Source organism: Erythranthe guttata, chromosome 6, assembly GCF_056151865.1.
Source record: "Erythranthe guttata isolate IM_541 chromosome 6, IM_541, whole genome shotgun sequence".
NCBI lineage: Eukaryota > Viridiplantae > Streptophyta > Magnoliopsida > Lamiales > Phrymaceae > Erythranthe > Erythranthe guttata.
The window spans coordinates 10255575-10271288 of NC_142538.1; the positions used below are offsets into that span (position 1 = coordinate 10255575).

The 15714-nt window shown below is 39.0% G+C and overlaps 1 long non-coding RNA gene across 1 annotated transcript; it reads left to right on the plus strand.

Annotated features, from left to right (window-relative positions):
• The first annotated feature begins 11455 nt into the window (after positions 1-11455).
• On the plus strand, positions 11456-13824 carry LOC148770134 (uncharacterized). The gene is made up of 3 exons (XR_016031556.1): positions 11456-11750; positions 11857-11896; positions 13240-13824. It is a non-coding gene; the product is annotated as an uncharacterized LOC148770134 (long non-coding RNA).
• Positions 13825-15714: the final 1890 nt, after the last annotated feature.

Below are 15714 nucleotides of genomic sequence, written 5' to 3' on the forward strand. Positions count from 1 at the left end.
ATTTTATATTCTTAATTGCAACGCTTTTCTTACTCTTTGATCGTTTTTCCTTCATGGATACCTAATTTTCGATTTGTACCTATAAGATACCAAATCCACCCATTAATATCAAAATATTAATGAATCCAAACAAAAATCCACGTAAACGTAAACGTAGAGTGTTATTTCTACACTCATTGTATCTTTTTTATCTAGTGTTTTTGCTGTTGTTTGTTGATGCGTATTAAAGTCCTAGTATTGTAGTTCTTGTGTTTATGAACGTATTGCGAATGCGCTTTCGCGCATGGTTTTTTATATGTACGTTTGTGCATCTCCATTTGAGCCCGTGTGTTTGTGCATGTTTGTTGATTTGTATTAATGTCCTAGGATTGTAGTTTGTGTTTTCATGATCCTTTTTGCCAATGCACTTTTGCGTGAGTACTTTTGTGCATGCTTTTGTACTTTTACGTATGTGCGTATCTTTTCAAGCGAGTGTTTTTGTGCACGTTTCTTGATGCGCATTCATGTCCGTGCATTATAGTACGTATTTTCATGATCGCTATTGGTATCCAATCTTGACCATGTTCGAGTCCGAAATTGGAAATTTGCCGTGAGACAGGAATTGTAGCCCACTGAAATAGCTTTCTAATGCCGCCGGAACCAGGAGATTTGGAGTCCGTATGAGAGTGTTATGCTCGAATTCGTGGGCACTACCAAAGATGTTGTGGGATTTTCTCTTCTGATTTGATTTTATATTCTTAATTGCAACGCTTTTCTTACTCTTTGATCATTTTTGCGTCCTGGAAACCTAATTTTCGATTTGTAACTATAAGACACCAAATTCACCAATTAAAATCGAAATGTTAATTAATCCAAACAAAAATCCGCGTAAACGTAAACGTAGAGTGGTATTTCTACACTCCACTGTATCTTTGTTATCTTGTGTTTTTGCTGTTGTTTGTTGATGCGTATTAAAGTCTTAGTATTGTAGTTCGTGTGTTTATGAACGTTGTTGCGAATGCGCTTTCGCGCATGGTTTTTCTTTCCTTCTTTCTTTTCATCCGTTTTTCTAACTATTACGTGTCTAGTGCCACGTGTTTAGTGGATCGAAGTGTACGAGGTGAAATCCCAAGAAGAGGAAGATCGTAGATCGAAGAATCGAGGAGCAGCACACGAGCCGAAGCCGCACGCATCCCCATGCGCCGCCCGAAGACCGCGCGTGAGTCACACGCGCCGCCGTGGCCTGTCTCGCCGCTGCTGCCGTTCAACCGCTGCTGCGCCGGATTGTACGGATTGGTTTCCGTAGCAATCTCGTCTTGCTTAGTGCGCCTACCTCACGCTTCAAGAGGTAAACTCACGAATTCATTGTTGTTGATTCGTTTTTGTTTAAATAAAATATTCATGTTCGTTTTTGTATGATTTTATGTGATTACATGAAATAAATTTATTTGTTGCGAGCATGTTATTTGATTTAAACGCGAGCATGCTAATTGATTTAAATTCGGTTAAATAATTAAGCATGTATGTTGTTTTTAATTTCGCTGGAAGCACAAAGGTACGCAATTAATTGTTTTCAATTATCGGGCATATGTTTATGTGTTTTAAATTGTTTAAATCGCATAAAATTTTTGTTTTCCGCTGCGTACACGTGCCCGTTACCCAACAGTGGTATCAGAGCTCGTTGCGCAATTAATTGCGTTCGTTTATATATGCTATGATTTTATGCATGTTCGATTTATTAAAGTAGTGATTGTTGTATTATGTAATTGGGAGTTTTCGTAAGTTTAAAATATTTTTGAAATATTGTTTAGAATTTTTCCAGCTTTAAAATTGTTTAAAATTGGAAAATCGGATCTGAAATTATTTTTAAAACATCGGTTTTTAATTTGTTCGGATCGAACCGGTCGAACCGGCCGGTTCGATGGTTGTGCACGATACAGTTGACCGAATCTAAGTGGATTCCGGTCGGTCAGACCGGTTCTCGGTCCGACTGACCCGGCCCACTGATTTGGGTCAACTGGACCGGGCAGAACCGGACCGCTTCGGTCCGAACCGGTCAGACTGGTTGGGCCGAACTGGTTCACTGAATTTTTTTTTTTTTTTTTTTTTCAGATTTCTAAAATTAAACTTAAAAAAATTGATTAACTAAGGACTGCATTAGTTTGGCATAATCAAGTTCTATGAGCGCATCTTTGATTGGTAGGTTAGACTTGACACACGACGATTTTGATATTCGCGAGATTAACTTAGGTCATTATCAAGTGTGAGGAAAATTAATTTAGTGTCATATTGTGGATATGATTGATTGTGATCTACCTTCGGGCAAATATAATCGGGCTAGATTAACTACGGGTTATATTTGTCTATTGGACCTAAAGCCCATTAAGAAAAATCAGTTTTCTCGTTTGTCTACTAGAGGGAAGTGGAACTCGATAAAATTAGTGGGAGAACAATTAAATAACATAAGGCCAAACATTTAATTGTAAACAATCATTTAACGCGAATCTCTAATAATCCCCTTCTCTATACCTCTCAGATAATCATGTCTAAGAATCCCATAATGTCAATCATCGACAATAAACTCAATGGCCCTAATTACCTAGATTGGTTGCGTAGTCTTAAGCTTGTGCTAACCATTGAGGGGCGTCTCTATGTTTTGAACGAGAGACTTCCCGCCACTATACCTGCCACAACGAATGATGCTGAAAAGGAAACTTATGAAGCATGGAAAAAAGATGACACACATGCTAGGTGCTATATGATAGCCGCCATGGAGCCCGTGCTTGCGAGGAAATATGAGTCTCACATGCATGCTTTCGATATAAAGGCTCATCTCGATAGCATGTATATTGAGAATATTAGGGCATCGAGGTACGCTGCTACAAAGGAGTTGATCACGGCGAGACTGCGCGAAGGGACTTCGGTCCACGAGCACTGTCTCAAAATGATCACTCTCATTGAAAAGCTAGTGAATCTCGATGTCACCCTCCCGGCCGAGCTCTCGTTGGATTTGATCCTGTTGTCTCTTCCTAGTTCGTATGAATCGTTCATAGTGAACTTCAACATGAACAAACTAGATCCTCCCTTGGATGAGTTAATGAACATGTTGGTCAGCTTCGAGTCCACCATTAAGAAAGAGAAGTCTGTTCTCATTGCTGCTACTTCTGGTAAGAAAAGTTCTTCCCAAAAGAAGAGAAATGAAAGAGTTCCCTTCCCAAACAGCAAGTTCGAAGTGGGTGAAGGTAGTGGGGGCCCCAAGGCAAAGGTCAGCAAGCAAGTTGATGATGCTTGCCATCATTGTGGAAAGAAAGGACATTGGCGCCGCAACTGCAAGGCTTACCTAAAGCAGAAAAGTTCTGAAAAGGGTACGTATTGTTAGAGTAGGTGACCAACAAGACAACTTGTGGCTGTGGTCTTTCTCTTTTTTCTTGTAATAAAACAATCGTTTTTCGTTCGTAATAATAAATTTTTTCATTTGGCATTCTATATCTCTTATCCCATGCAAGTAGCATAGATATAGTCCTAACGAGTTACTCTATTACTGTGAGTTGATCTAGTAGAATCACGAGATTTCTCAGCAATGTAATGTAACTGTTAAACCTTGTTCCTAGTCGATGGGTTACGCCAATAATGAGGATACCGGCCTTTCCCTTTTGAGACTAGCACTTAGTGTATGTGTACTGCGTCTCATCAGTCCTCGGTGTTGTGACATCGGCATAATTGAGTGGGTGCTCATACTAGATGCATATGAGTTCACTGAACTCCCTCGCCCTAGAAATCTATAAGTGGTTCTCATTCATCGAGTAATAGGTTTTTAAGATATAGTTGTACACCATTAGTCCTTAAGACCCAGACATCACCGTGACTTAACTAGAGGACCGATTGTATCGTGACTTGTCCCTGAGTCCCACAACGGACCACTCCAAGGGCCAACGTTCGTGCAATCCGAAATCTAGTGTGAAGTCTGTGCATTGTAGTAGGGGATTCGAGCGCTTGAGTAATCATGGATGTCCTGTGTGTTCTAACGGTTTATAATCCAAGGAATCTCTGGCCAGAGTTGATAGTGGGGTGATTAGGGAAATGTGTTTCCCTAAGTCATACACGAACATATTTATAATACCTAGAACGTTCGCACGGTTATTGAACTGTAACACCCCGCGTCTCCGATAATTTAAGTTTTCATACTCATTTATATTGCTAGTACTCATTTGTTAGGAGAATTTTAAATCACACATTTGCTTAAATAGAAATAGAAAATTCCTCCTATTCATCCCTCAATTTTGACCATGGTACAACACAAGACCAAAATTTTGCTCGAGTACAACCCTCCTCTAGGTGAGCCCATGTGTATTAAGATTTTCCCTTTTTTTTGAATTTCTTTTTGGATAGTTAAATGAAATTGCAAAGAAGTCCCTCTAGATAATCCCCAAGTTTGCCTAAATTGCAAAAAGACCACTCCTTAATCATTAAGCATGCAAGTCTCCCACAACTCTATAAATAGAACCCAAGCCTTCATCAATTTTCTCATATTATCTACACATCCTAGAGAAAAAAGATCAAAATATCTTTCTCCTCTTCTCCCAATTTTCGAAATTATAGTGTAGGAAAGCCCCAAAATCTCTCTTTCAAGAGTAAAATTCTTGGCCAAAGGAGTAAGTCTTCTTCCTCTTCTTTCTTTTCTTCATTTTCGAAAATTTCAAGAAACTAAGCTTCTTCTTCCCCTTTTTCTAAAATTTCTTCTTCTTCTCCTTGTAGAAAGGAAAGAACACCCTTCCAATTTTCTAAGAAGATTAAGGTGAGAATTTCATATTCTTGATACAAGTGATTCTTCACCAATATTATTTCTTCTTTCACCTTCTTTGTTCTTAATGGCCGAAAATTTGGGAAGTTATAGTACTTTACTTGTTTATTGTTAGATCATCCATGCATGTAAGAATCTAAGCTTTAAATGATATAATCTTGAAGAATTAAGAATAATATTGTAATTTTATTTTTATGTATGTATGTATATATATATATATATATATATATATATATATATATATATATATATATATATATATATATATACACTAGACCTGCGTGATCTTAAGGAAACTTCGATCCATGGTTTTCGTAAACCTGCGTGGTCGAAGAAAGTACTTGATCCATGGTTTATTTATAATCGATATGTGCTATATATATAAGTATATGTTTCTATGTGTATATATATATCGACCTACGCGGTTGTAAGTGTACTCCCTTCGGTCGAAGAAGCTTGCAATCCATGGTTTATGATCTATAAGTAATAATAATATACGAAGTAAAAACCGAGGACAAGATTATTAAAAATGGAATTTTGTGTGATTGAATTGTTGATGGTTCGAATATTTTGGAAAGAAAATGAAATAAACGGAAATTTGGTGCTACTTGAAAGAAAACTTCAAGTCTCTTGAGAAAGAGGGCTTGAACTTTAATTAATAAAACTTGGAGATAGTAATTATAAATAACCGAATCCTTTGAGTTGTTTTGCTATATGTGATCTATGCTCTTTGCTTGAGTTGTTATGTGTCTTACTTGCTTTTGTGATTGTGTGACTAAACTATGTGCCTTTGTGAAATATGTGGAAATATGTGTGCTTATGTGAAAGCTAACTTTGAATATGTGACATGAAGAATATATGCTAACTTCACATTGCACGTTTTTAAAGTTGGAAAATCTTGTAAAACATACTATTGATGCATAATGTATAATGTGACATAGGATTAAGATTACCTATTTTGATATATGTTATGACAATTCCTCAAAAACTTATGTAACCTTAGGGCAAGTTTTCCTAAAAACCTTATACAATGCCCATCGGCTAGTTATGTGTTGTGTTCTGCCTAGCAGTTTAATAATTCGTGTTAATTATCTCTTGTATACATTATTGCATGAAATTTAACAGCATCATAGGTCTATTTGTTAGGCTCACGTTGATAGGTCTTTTGCATTATTTGGATAAGCCATGAATTAATTACGAATTGTTTACCAACTCTTTTCTGAAACAGAGTCATTGTAGTATTTACAACAAAATACGAAGTTTTTCTCACTCAAAAAGATTTATTGCACTTGGATAAATTCCTAACTTACTAATGTACTTTAGTATAGAATCTTATGATTTTTGAGACAGTATGGAATTTATAAAGATTTTTCAAAGGTCACTCCCCTGCTTTAGATTTTCAAACTGTATAGTTGTACCATTTTAATTATTCCTTTCAAATAGCTCAAGATATTTAAAAACTGTTTTTACTACGTTATCTAGGTCCTTATTAGAGAATGTGGTAAAAATTTCAAGTGTTTTTCATGAGCGGTTAGAGAGTTATTAATTTGTTTAATTGATAGATCGAAACTGTCCAATATTTTCTCAGTTTGCTAAAATGGGACTTAATCTCTAGTCATGCATGCATAGTTTGTGAAATTGATTAAGTGAATGTTGTTTGGTAATATGTGGACACTCTTACTCTGATTCTAAAGGAAAAAATTTGTCGGAATTTTCTATTCCCGATTAATATATTTCAAAGTCTTCCGCTATCATATTCTAAAATACTAATTAGGTATAACTAGAAAATGGGTGTCACACCTACGTGGTATCAGAGCAACGATCCCCGGAAAATCTCCATATGAACTTAAAGATCTCCGAAATCCTCGAATGACAACATCAACTAAGAACTCGGGCAGGTATGTGTTTATGTGTGCACATTTCTTAACTAATGAGAAGTGTTTATTTGTTTAAAGTGCTAAAATGTCGGGAGCACAAACTCGAGCTCAAAACGCCGCTAACGGTCCGAACGATCAATCTCGCACCATACAAGACCTCACCGCCCTCGTCCGAGAACAAAATGAACAAATCCAACGCCTTGTTAACCTCCAGAACCAGAACCCTCCACCTCCACAAACTCAAAATACCGCACCCCAAGCCATTTACGAAAGGTTTCTAAGAATGCACCCCGCCGAATTCCATGGAGGTCCTGACCCAACCATAGCCGAAGAATGGATCAAATCCCTTGAAGTCATTTTCGACTACATGGAAATGTCCGACCGAGATCGAATCCATTGTTCTCTTTTCTTATTGAAGAACGAAGCCCGTCATTGGTGGGAAGGTACCAAAGAAGGAATCGACCTAACGAACACTACTTGGAGCGCTTTCAAAATTTTGTTCTTCGAAAAGTACTTTTCCAAAAACCTCCGAGCTCAGAAGCTAAAGGAATTTCTTGAGCTAAAGCAAGGTAACTTGTCCGTAGCCGAGTACGTAAGGCGATTCGAACAAGGATGTCTCTACGCCCCATTCATATCCCGAGACGCCGACGAAAAGGCCAACCATTTCCTTAGAGGCCTCAACCCGGTGATTCAACGCGAGATGTCCGCATGTCTTCCGTAACGACTTTTCGGAAAATAGTCGACAAATCACTCGAAGCAGACCAAGCCGAGCAAGAGATCCGTCAATCTTGATCCGTTCCACCCGCCACTACTCACAAATGGAAGAGGCCCCACCCCGGACCAGGCCAAAACAAGGGAAAACGTCCAATGATTGAAAACCATGCTACACCACCAGCCCGACCGATTTGCCCAAAATGTCGGAAACCTCACTTTGGACCCTGCGTTCAAGGCACCAACAATTGTTATCGCTGCGGAAAACCAGGGCACTTGATAAGGGATTGCCCACAACCCCCACCGCAAAATCGAGCTCCCGGTCGAGTGTTCGCAATGACCAAAGATGAAGCCGAAGCCGACCCTTCGATGATAGCAGGTACAATTTACGTTTGTAACAATCTCGTTTATGCTCTAGTTGATTCCGGATCGACTCACTCATTCGTCTCGAGTACCCTCGCCGCCAAATTCCCAATAACCCCTACTACCTCTAGTGAATTATTCACAATTCGCTTACCGTCCGGCAATGACTTAGAATCCGACCTCTTTTTCAAAGATTGCCCAATCCAAATCCAAAAGAAACCACTCAATTCCGACCTCATAATTATCCCTATAGACCATTTCGAAGTAATTCTCGGAATGGATTGGTTGTCCAAATTTAAAGCCCAAATTAATTGTGCGACCAAAACCGTCTATCTTTCTTTACCTCACGGCCAAACAGTGGAATTCCAAGGGTCTTACTCACCTTCACTCCAAATCATCTCCGCCGTCAAAACACTTAAGCTTGCCCGAAAGGGGCATTGTTGTCATTTGGTCACCATAGTCGGAATCTCCGACGAAAATAAACCCGAGCCATCCCAAGTACCAACCGTTTGTGATTTTCCCGATGTCTTTCCCGAAGATCTCCCCAGTCTTCCACCCGATCGTGAAATTGAATTTGAGATCAACCTAATTCCCGGTGCAACTACTATTTCCAAAGCACCCTACCGCATGGCCCCGTTAGAACTTAAAGAACTCAAAGAACAAATTCAAGAGCTTATTGATAAGAAGTTCGTTCGCCCTAGCTTCTCTCCTTGGGGCGCTCCCGCCCTCTTCGTCAAAAAGAAAGACGGAACCCTTCGCCTATGTATCGACTACCGAGAGCTTAACAAAGTCACGATCAAGAATAAATATCCTCTACCGAGAATCGACGACCTTTTCGACCAACTCCAAGGTTCCACGGTGTACTCAAAGATCGATCTCCGTTCCGGCTATCACCAATTGAAAATCAAGAAAGAAGACATCCCAAAATCCGCTTTCCGAACTCGTTACGGCCATTACGAGTTTGTAGTAATGCCATTCGGTCTAACCAACACCCCGGCCGCTTTCATGGATCTAATGAACCGAATCTTCCGGAAGTACCTCGACCAATTTGTAATAGTCTTCATCGACGACATCTTAATCTACTCCCGAAATGATGAAGAACACGAAGAACATTTGAGAATCGTGCTCCAAACCCTCCGAGAAAACAAACTTTACGCAAAATTCTCCAAATGTGAATTTTGGTTACGCCAAGTCCAGTTCCTTGGGCACGTGATCTCGAAAGAAGGAATATCGGTTGATCCAAGCAAAATTGAAGCCGTTTGCAACTGGATACTCCCCAAAATGTTGGAGAAATCCGAAGTTTCCTCGGTCTCGCGGGTTACTATCGACGGTTCGTTCCGAACTTCTCCAAAATCGCTTTCTCCACTCACTCGATTGACCCGAAAAGAAGCCAAGTACCAATGGACCGCTAAATGTGAGTCTAGCTTCCAAGAGCTCAAGAGTCGATTAACTTCCGCCCCGATTCTCGCCTTACCCGACAAAACCGGAAACTACGTAGTCTATAGCGATGCTTCCAAGCAGGGACTTGGAGCCGTCTTAATGAAAAATGGGAACGTAATTGCCTATGCCTCTCGTCAATTGAAAGACTACGAGAAGAACTACCCGACGCACGACTTGGAGCTTGCCGCCGTAGTTTTCGCCCTCAAAATTTGGAGGCACTATCTCTACGGAGAGAAGTGTTCGATTTTCACCAACCACAAAAGCCTAAAGTACTTCTTCACCCAAAAGGAACTTAACATGAGACAAAGACGATGGCTCGAATTGGTCAAAGATTACGATTGCGAAATACTTTACCACCCCGGTAAAGCTAATGTCGTGGCCGATGCTCTTAGCCGGAAGTCCATGTGCGCTTTGATCATTGAACCGCCGCTCGAGTCGACTATCAAATCCGCCAAAATCCTTGATGATCAACTTCTAAAAATCCGAGAAAGCTTGTCAACCGGTCGAAATCCCAATTTCTCGACCTCCGATGGCAGAGTCTTAAAATTCCAAGGAAGAATTTGCGTTCCGGCAAACAAAGAGATAAAAGAAATAGTTCTCGGCGAAGCCCACAAAACCCCCTACTCTTGCCATCCGGGTGAAACTAAAATGTACCAAGACTTGAAGAAATTATATTGGTGGCCCGGAATGAAGAAAGACATAGCCAAATTCGTGTCCGAATGCCTAGTTTGTCAACAAGTCAAGATGGAACACCAACGGCCCGGCGGACTTCTACAGCCCAACCTCATACCCGAATGGAAGTGGGAAAGAGTAACCATGGATTTCTTTCAAGGATTTCCAAAAACTCAAAAAGGTTCCGACTCAATATGGGTGATAGTTGACCGCCTAACCAAATCCGCTCACTTTCTACCGGTCAAGACTACCTTTAGTCTCGAAAAGCTAGCCGAACTTTACATCCGAGAAATTGTTCGACTCCACGGGATTTCTATATCAATCATTTCCGATCGAGACCCTCGATTCACTTCAAAATTTTGGTAAAGCTTGCACGAGGCAATGGGGACCCATCTAGCCTTTAGTACGGCATACCATCCGCAAACCGACGGTCAATCCGAGAGAACGATCAAAACTCTCGAAGATATGCTCCGAGCATGCATAATGGATTTTGGTGGTAATTGGGAAAGCCGGCTACCGCTCATCGAATTCTCGTACAATAATAGTTACCAATCATCAATCGAAATGGCGCCATACGAAGCATTGTACGGAAGAAAATGCCGATCTCCAATCCATTGGGACGAAGTCGGCAAGCGAAAATTATTGGGCCCCGAACTAGTCCAACACACCGTCGACATAATCAAAAACATCCGGGAGAAAATGAAGTCGGCCCAAGATCGCCAACAAAAGTACGCAAATAAAAGGAGACGAGACTTAGAATTCAATGTTGACGACCACGTATTTCTAAAAGTCGCTCCACTCAAAGGAATTATGCGATTCGGAAAACGAGGGAAGCTAAGCCCTCGATATATTGGACCTTTCGAAATTCTCAATCGAATTGGTACTCAAGCCTATCGCCTTGCCCTACCACCACATCTATCTCGAATACACAATGTCTTTCACGTATCCATGCTCCGAAAATACCTTCCTAACCCCGACCACGTCCTTGAATTCGAACCTATAGACTTATCCCCAAACCTATCTTTTATCGAAGAACCCGTCCAAATCTTAGACCGAAAGGTTAAGAAACTCCGAAATAAAGAAATCCCCCTTATCAAAATTCTTTGGAAAAACCATTCTCCGGATGAGGCAACGTGGGAACTCGAGGATGAGATTGAGAGTCGGTACCCGGACATAATAAAGAAAGGTACAAATTTCGGGGACGAAATTTCTTTAAGGGGGGGAGATTGTAACACCCCGCGTCTCCGATAATTTAAGTTTTCATTAATTAGCATCTATTTAGTTAACGTGATTTTATCTCTTATGTGTGTTTATTAGTTAAGATTTTTATTTATGTGATAACCGGTGAAATTTCATATAGAATACATTAGTCCGAAATAATTTTGGACGAATTTAAATTGATCATATTAGTTAATTATTATATCTAGAGATTAATCATACTCATTTATATTGCTAGTACTCATTTGTTAGGAGAATTTTAAATCACACATTTGCTTGAATAGAAATAGAAAATTCCTCCTATTCATCCCTCAATTTTGACCATGGTACAACACAAGACCAAAATTTTGCTCGAGTACAACCCTCCTCTAGGTGAGCCCATGTGTATTAAGATTTTCCCTTTTTTTTGAATTTCTTTTTGGATAATTAAATTAAATTGCAAAGAAGTCCCTCTAGATAATCCCCAAGTTTGCCTAAATTGCAAAAAGACCACTCCTTAATCATTAAGCATGCAAGTCTCCCACAACTCTATAAATAGAACCCAAGCCTTCATCAATTTTCTCATATTCTCCACACATCCTAGAGATCAAAGATCAAAATCTCTTTCTCCTCTTCTCCCAATTTTAGAAATTATAGTGTAGGAAAGCCCCAAAATCTCTCTTTCAAGAGTAAAATTCTTGGCCAAAGGAGTAAGTCTTCTTCCTCTTCTTTCTTTTCTTCATTTTCAAAAATTTCAAGAAACTAAGCTTCTTCTTCCCCTTTTTCTAAAATTTCTTCTTCTTCTTCTCCTTGTAGAAAGGAAAGAACACCCTTCCAATTTTCTAAGAAGATTAAGGTGAGAATTTCATATTCTTGATACAAGTGATTCTTCACCAATATTATTTCTTCTTTCACCTTCTTTGTTCTTAATGGCCGAAAATTTGGGAAGTTATAGTACTTTACTTGTTTATTGTTAGATCATCCATGCATGTAAGAATCTAAGCTTTAAATGATATAATCTTGAAGAATTAAGAATAATATTGTAATTTTATTTTTATGTATGTATATATATATATATATACTAGACCTGCGTGATCTTAAGGAAACTTCGATCCATGGTTTTCGTAAACCTACGTGGTCGAAGAAAGTACCTTGATCCATGGTTTATTTATAATCGATATGTGCTATATATATAAGTATATGTTTCTATGTGTATATATATATATCGACCTACGCGGTTGTAAGTGTACTCCCTTCGGTCGAGGAAGCTTGCAATCCATGGTTTATGATCTATGAGTAATAATAATATACGAAGTAAAAACCGAGGACAAGATTAATAAAAATGGAATTTTGTGTGATTGAATTGTTGATGGTTCGAATATTTTGGAAAGAAAATGAAATAAATGGAAATTTTGTGCTACTTGAAAGAAAACTTCAAGTCTCTTGAGAAAGAGGGCTTGAACTTTAATTAATAAAACTTGGAGATAGTAATTATAAATAACCGAATCCTTTGAGTTGTTTTGCTATATGTGATCTATGCTCTTTGCTTGAGTTGTTATGTGTTTTACTTGCTTTTTTGATTGTGTGACTAAACTATGTGCCTTTGTGAAATATGTGGAAATATGTGTGCTTATGTGAAAGCTAACTTTGAATATGTGAAATGAAGAATATATGCTAACTTCACATTGCACGTTTTTAAAGTTGGAAAATCTTGTAAAACATAGATCGAATAAGCACGGGGTATGAGGGACCGGTACCCCAAAAATGAGATGAAGAGTGTGTGGTTTGATTCCACTTATGAAACGGGTTCCAAATAAACGAAGGCTTATTGTCTATGGTTTTACTTGATTTTTCCAAAGGATATCGAATAAAAGTGTTTTTCTCACACACCTAGTGAACTTGCTTGAAATGAATGAATGTATGTGTAAAAGAATGACTCCCTTGACAGGGATCTCCTCTTATTCCTTTTGAAATGATGAAAGGAAGGTCTAAGAGGTAAATGGAAAAGGTCTAAGAGGTAAACCGAGAAGGTAAAGGTAAATTGGTGAATTTCCTTAAATAAATGGTGATTGAGGTATATGTATACTTGTATATGTATGTATATGTATGATTATATGATTCCTTGTCTAAGTGTATTTGATACTCTATGGAATTCTCATTGAGTCTCAAAGACTCATATAGGTGTTGAATTGCTTGTAGGATTATCCGATTTCGAGCCCGAGGATCGTGGTTGAAGTTGAGTTCGTGGATCGGGAGAAGAGTTCATATGGAGGCATGGTGGATTTTGGGTGCTCTTAATATACTAATGTGGTTTTATTTGTACACTTTGCTCTTAAAGACATTCGACACCGTTTTAGGTGTTTATTATCGTTCCCTTCCGCCTATTGGAGGAACTTACTATTGATGCATAATGTATAATGTGACATAGGATTAAGATTACCTATTTTGATATATGTTATGACAATTCCTCAAAAACTTATGTAACCTTAGGGCAAGTTTTCCTAAAAACCTTATACAATGCCCATCGGCTAGTTATGTGTTGTGTTCTGCCTAGCAGTTTAATAATTCGTGTTAATTATCTCTTGTATACATTATTGCATGAAATTTAACAGCATCATAGGTCTATTTGTTAGGCTCACGTTGATAGGTCTTTTGCATTATTTGGATAAGCCATGAATTAATTACGAATTGTTTACCAACTCTTTTCTGAAACAGAGTCATTGTAGTATTTACAACAAAATACGAAGTTTTTCTCACTCAAAAAGATTTATTGCACTTGGGATAAATTCCTAACTTACTAATATACTTTAGTATAGAATCTTTTGATTTTTGAGACAGTATGGAATTTATAAAGATTTTTCAAAGGTCACTCCCCTGCTTTAGATTTTCAAACTGTATAGTTGTACCATTTTAATTATTCCTTTCAAATAGCTCAAGATATTTAAAAACGGTTTTTACTAGGTTAGCTAGGTCCTTATTAGAGAATGTGGTAAAAATTTCAAGTGTTTTGCATGAGCGGTTAGAGAGTTATTAATTTGTTTAATTGATAGATCGAAACTGTCCAATATTTTCTCACTTTGCTAAAATGGGACTTAATCTCTAGTCATGCATGCATAGTTTGTGAAATTGATTAAGTGAATGTTGTTTGATAATATGTGGACACTCTTACTCTGATTCTAAAGGAAAAATTTTGTCGGAATTTTCTATTCCCGATTAATATATTTCAAAGTCTTCCGCTATCATATTCTAAAATACTAATTAGGTATAACTAGAAAATGGGTGTCACATGAACTTTATAAGAGGTCTCGGTGAACCAATGCCTCTAGTTCAATCGGGACATGTGCTGCGAGGGGATCGTACTGTACGCTAACTATATCATAAGGTTCTTGCAGGCACTTCACTTGTATCTATGGAATCATGATGCGTAGTTGCTAGACGCCAATCTTGATTCGTTGGGCACCGATTTGATCGGTGATTAAGTAAAATGAGTTTTACTCTAATCGGGACTCTTGGGAGGAGTTCGTATAAGAACAATGTGTTGTTCGAATCACAAAGAGTTGTGAGCCCACGGCTAGCATACACCTGAACCATTGAGGGTCACACTTCTCGTGTAATACGAATCCTTGATAACAATGAGCATAGGGTAATATGTTAATCTTTGCAAAGTTGGAGGTCAATATGATTGAGTCCAAGATTCGTGATTGTGGATTACGAGTCGGAATAAACGTAGAGAAAGAGACTTGCGGAATTTAGTGAACTTTCTAAATTGGGAAGTTTCCCTATTTAACAGGTCCACTGAAGTGGAAGTTTCCACTTTTGGAAATTGGAAATTTCGAAGAGGAACTCGTATCGACGAGGACTTTAAGCTCGTCACAAATATAATTTTGTTATAATTTTGTGAACGATCGTTTGCTAGAAACGAGGCCGACGAGGGAATGGGCTTAATGCATCGGTGGGTCAAGCCCAATGACTTAAGCCCACAAGGGTTGAGAACCCTAGTATAAATAGACCTCAAACAAGAGTTTGAGTTCAGATTTTTTACTCCCACAACCCTAGCCGTCCAGCCCTAGCCGCCCAAGCCTCTCGGCCGCCGCTGCCCCGCCGCACCGGCGCCGTTCGCCGCCGAAAACCGCCGGTTTTCTCTTCTTTTTTTTCTCGTATTTCCCTTGTTATCTAACCCCTTTGTATCTAGTGCTACAGTAGGGGGAGATCGGTTTATTCGAGGTGAAACCTGATTGGAGAGGAGCTGCAGCCCCGAAGACATCGCTGCACCGCCCCACGCGCCGCTGCATCGCCCACGCGCCGCCGCTGCTGATTCGCACGCGCCGCCGTCGCCTCACCGTCGGACCAGCTGCTATTTGGTGGTATTCCTGCAGCCCCTAGGAGTGGTATAACGCAGCTTGTACGGGTTTGAGTTCGGATTTCGATTTGTCGAAATCTCACGCTACAAGAGGTAATTAAATCGGAACTTTCATAAATTTGATTCGAACATGTTTGTGTGAATTTTAATTTACGAGCATGAGTAATATGTGATTACGTGTTTCGATTTTTGCAATATGATGAACAAGCATGTTTTATATTTTTTCGGTTTTACATGTTTTAATAAAATAAAAAATTACCATGTGTATGGCGGAAGCGTTAAGGTACGTTGACTATGTGATTAGTTCATGCATG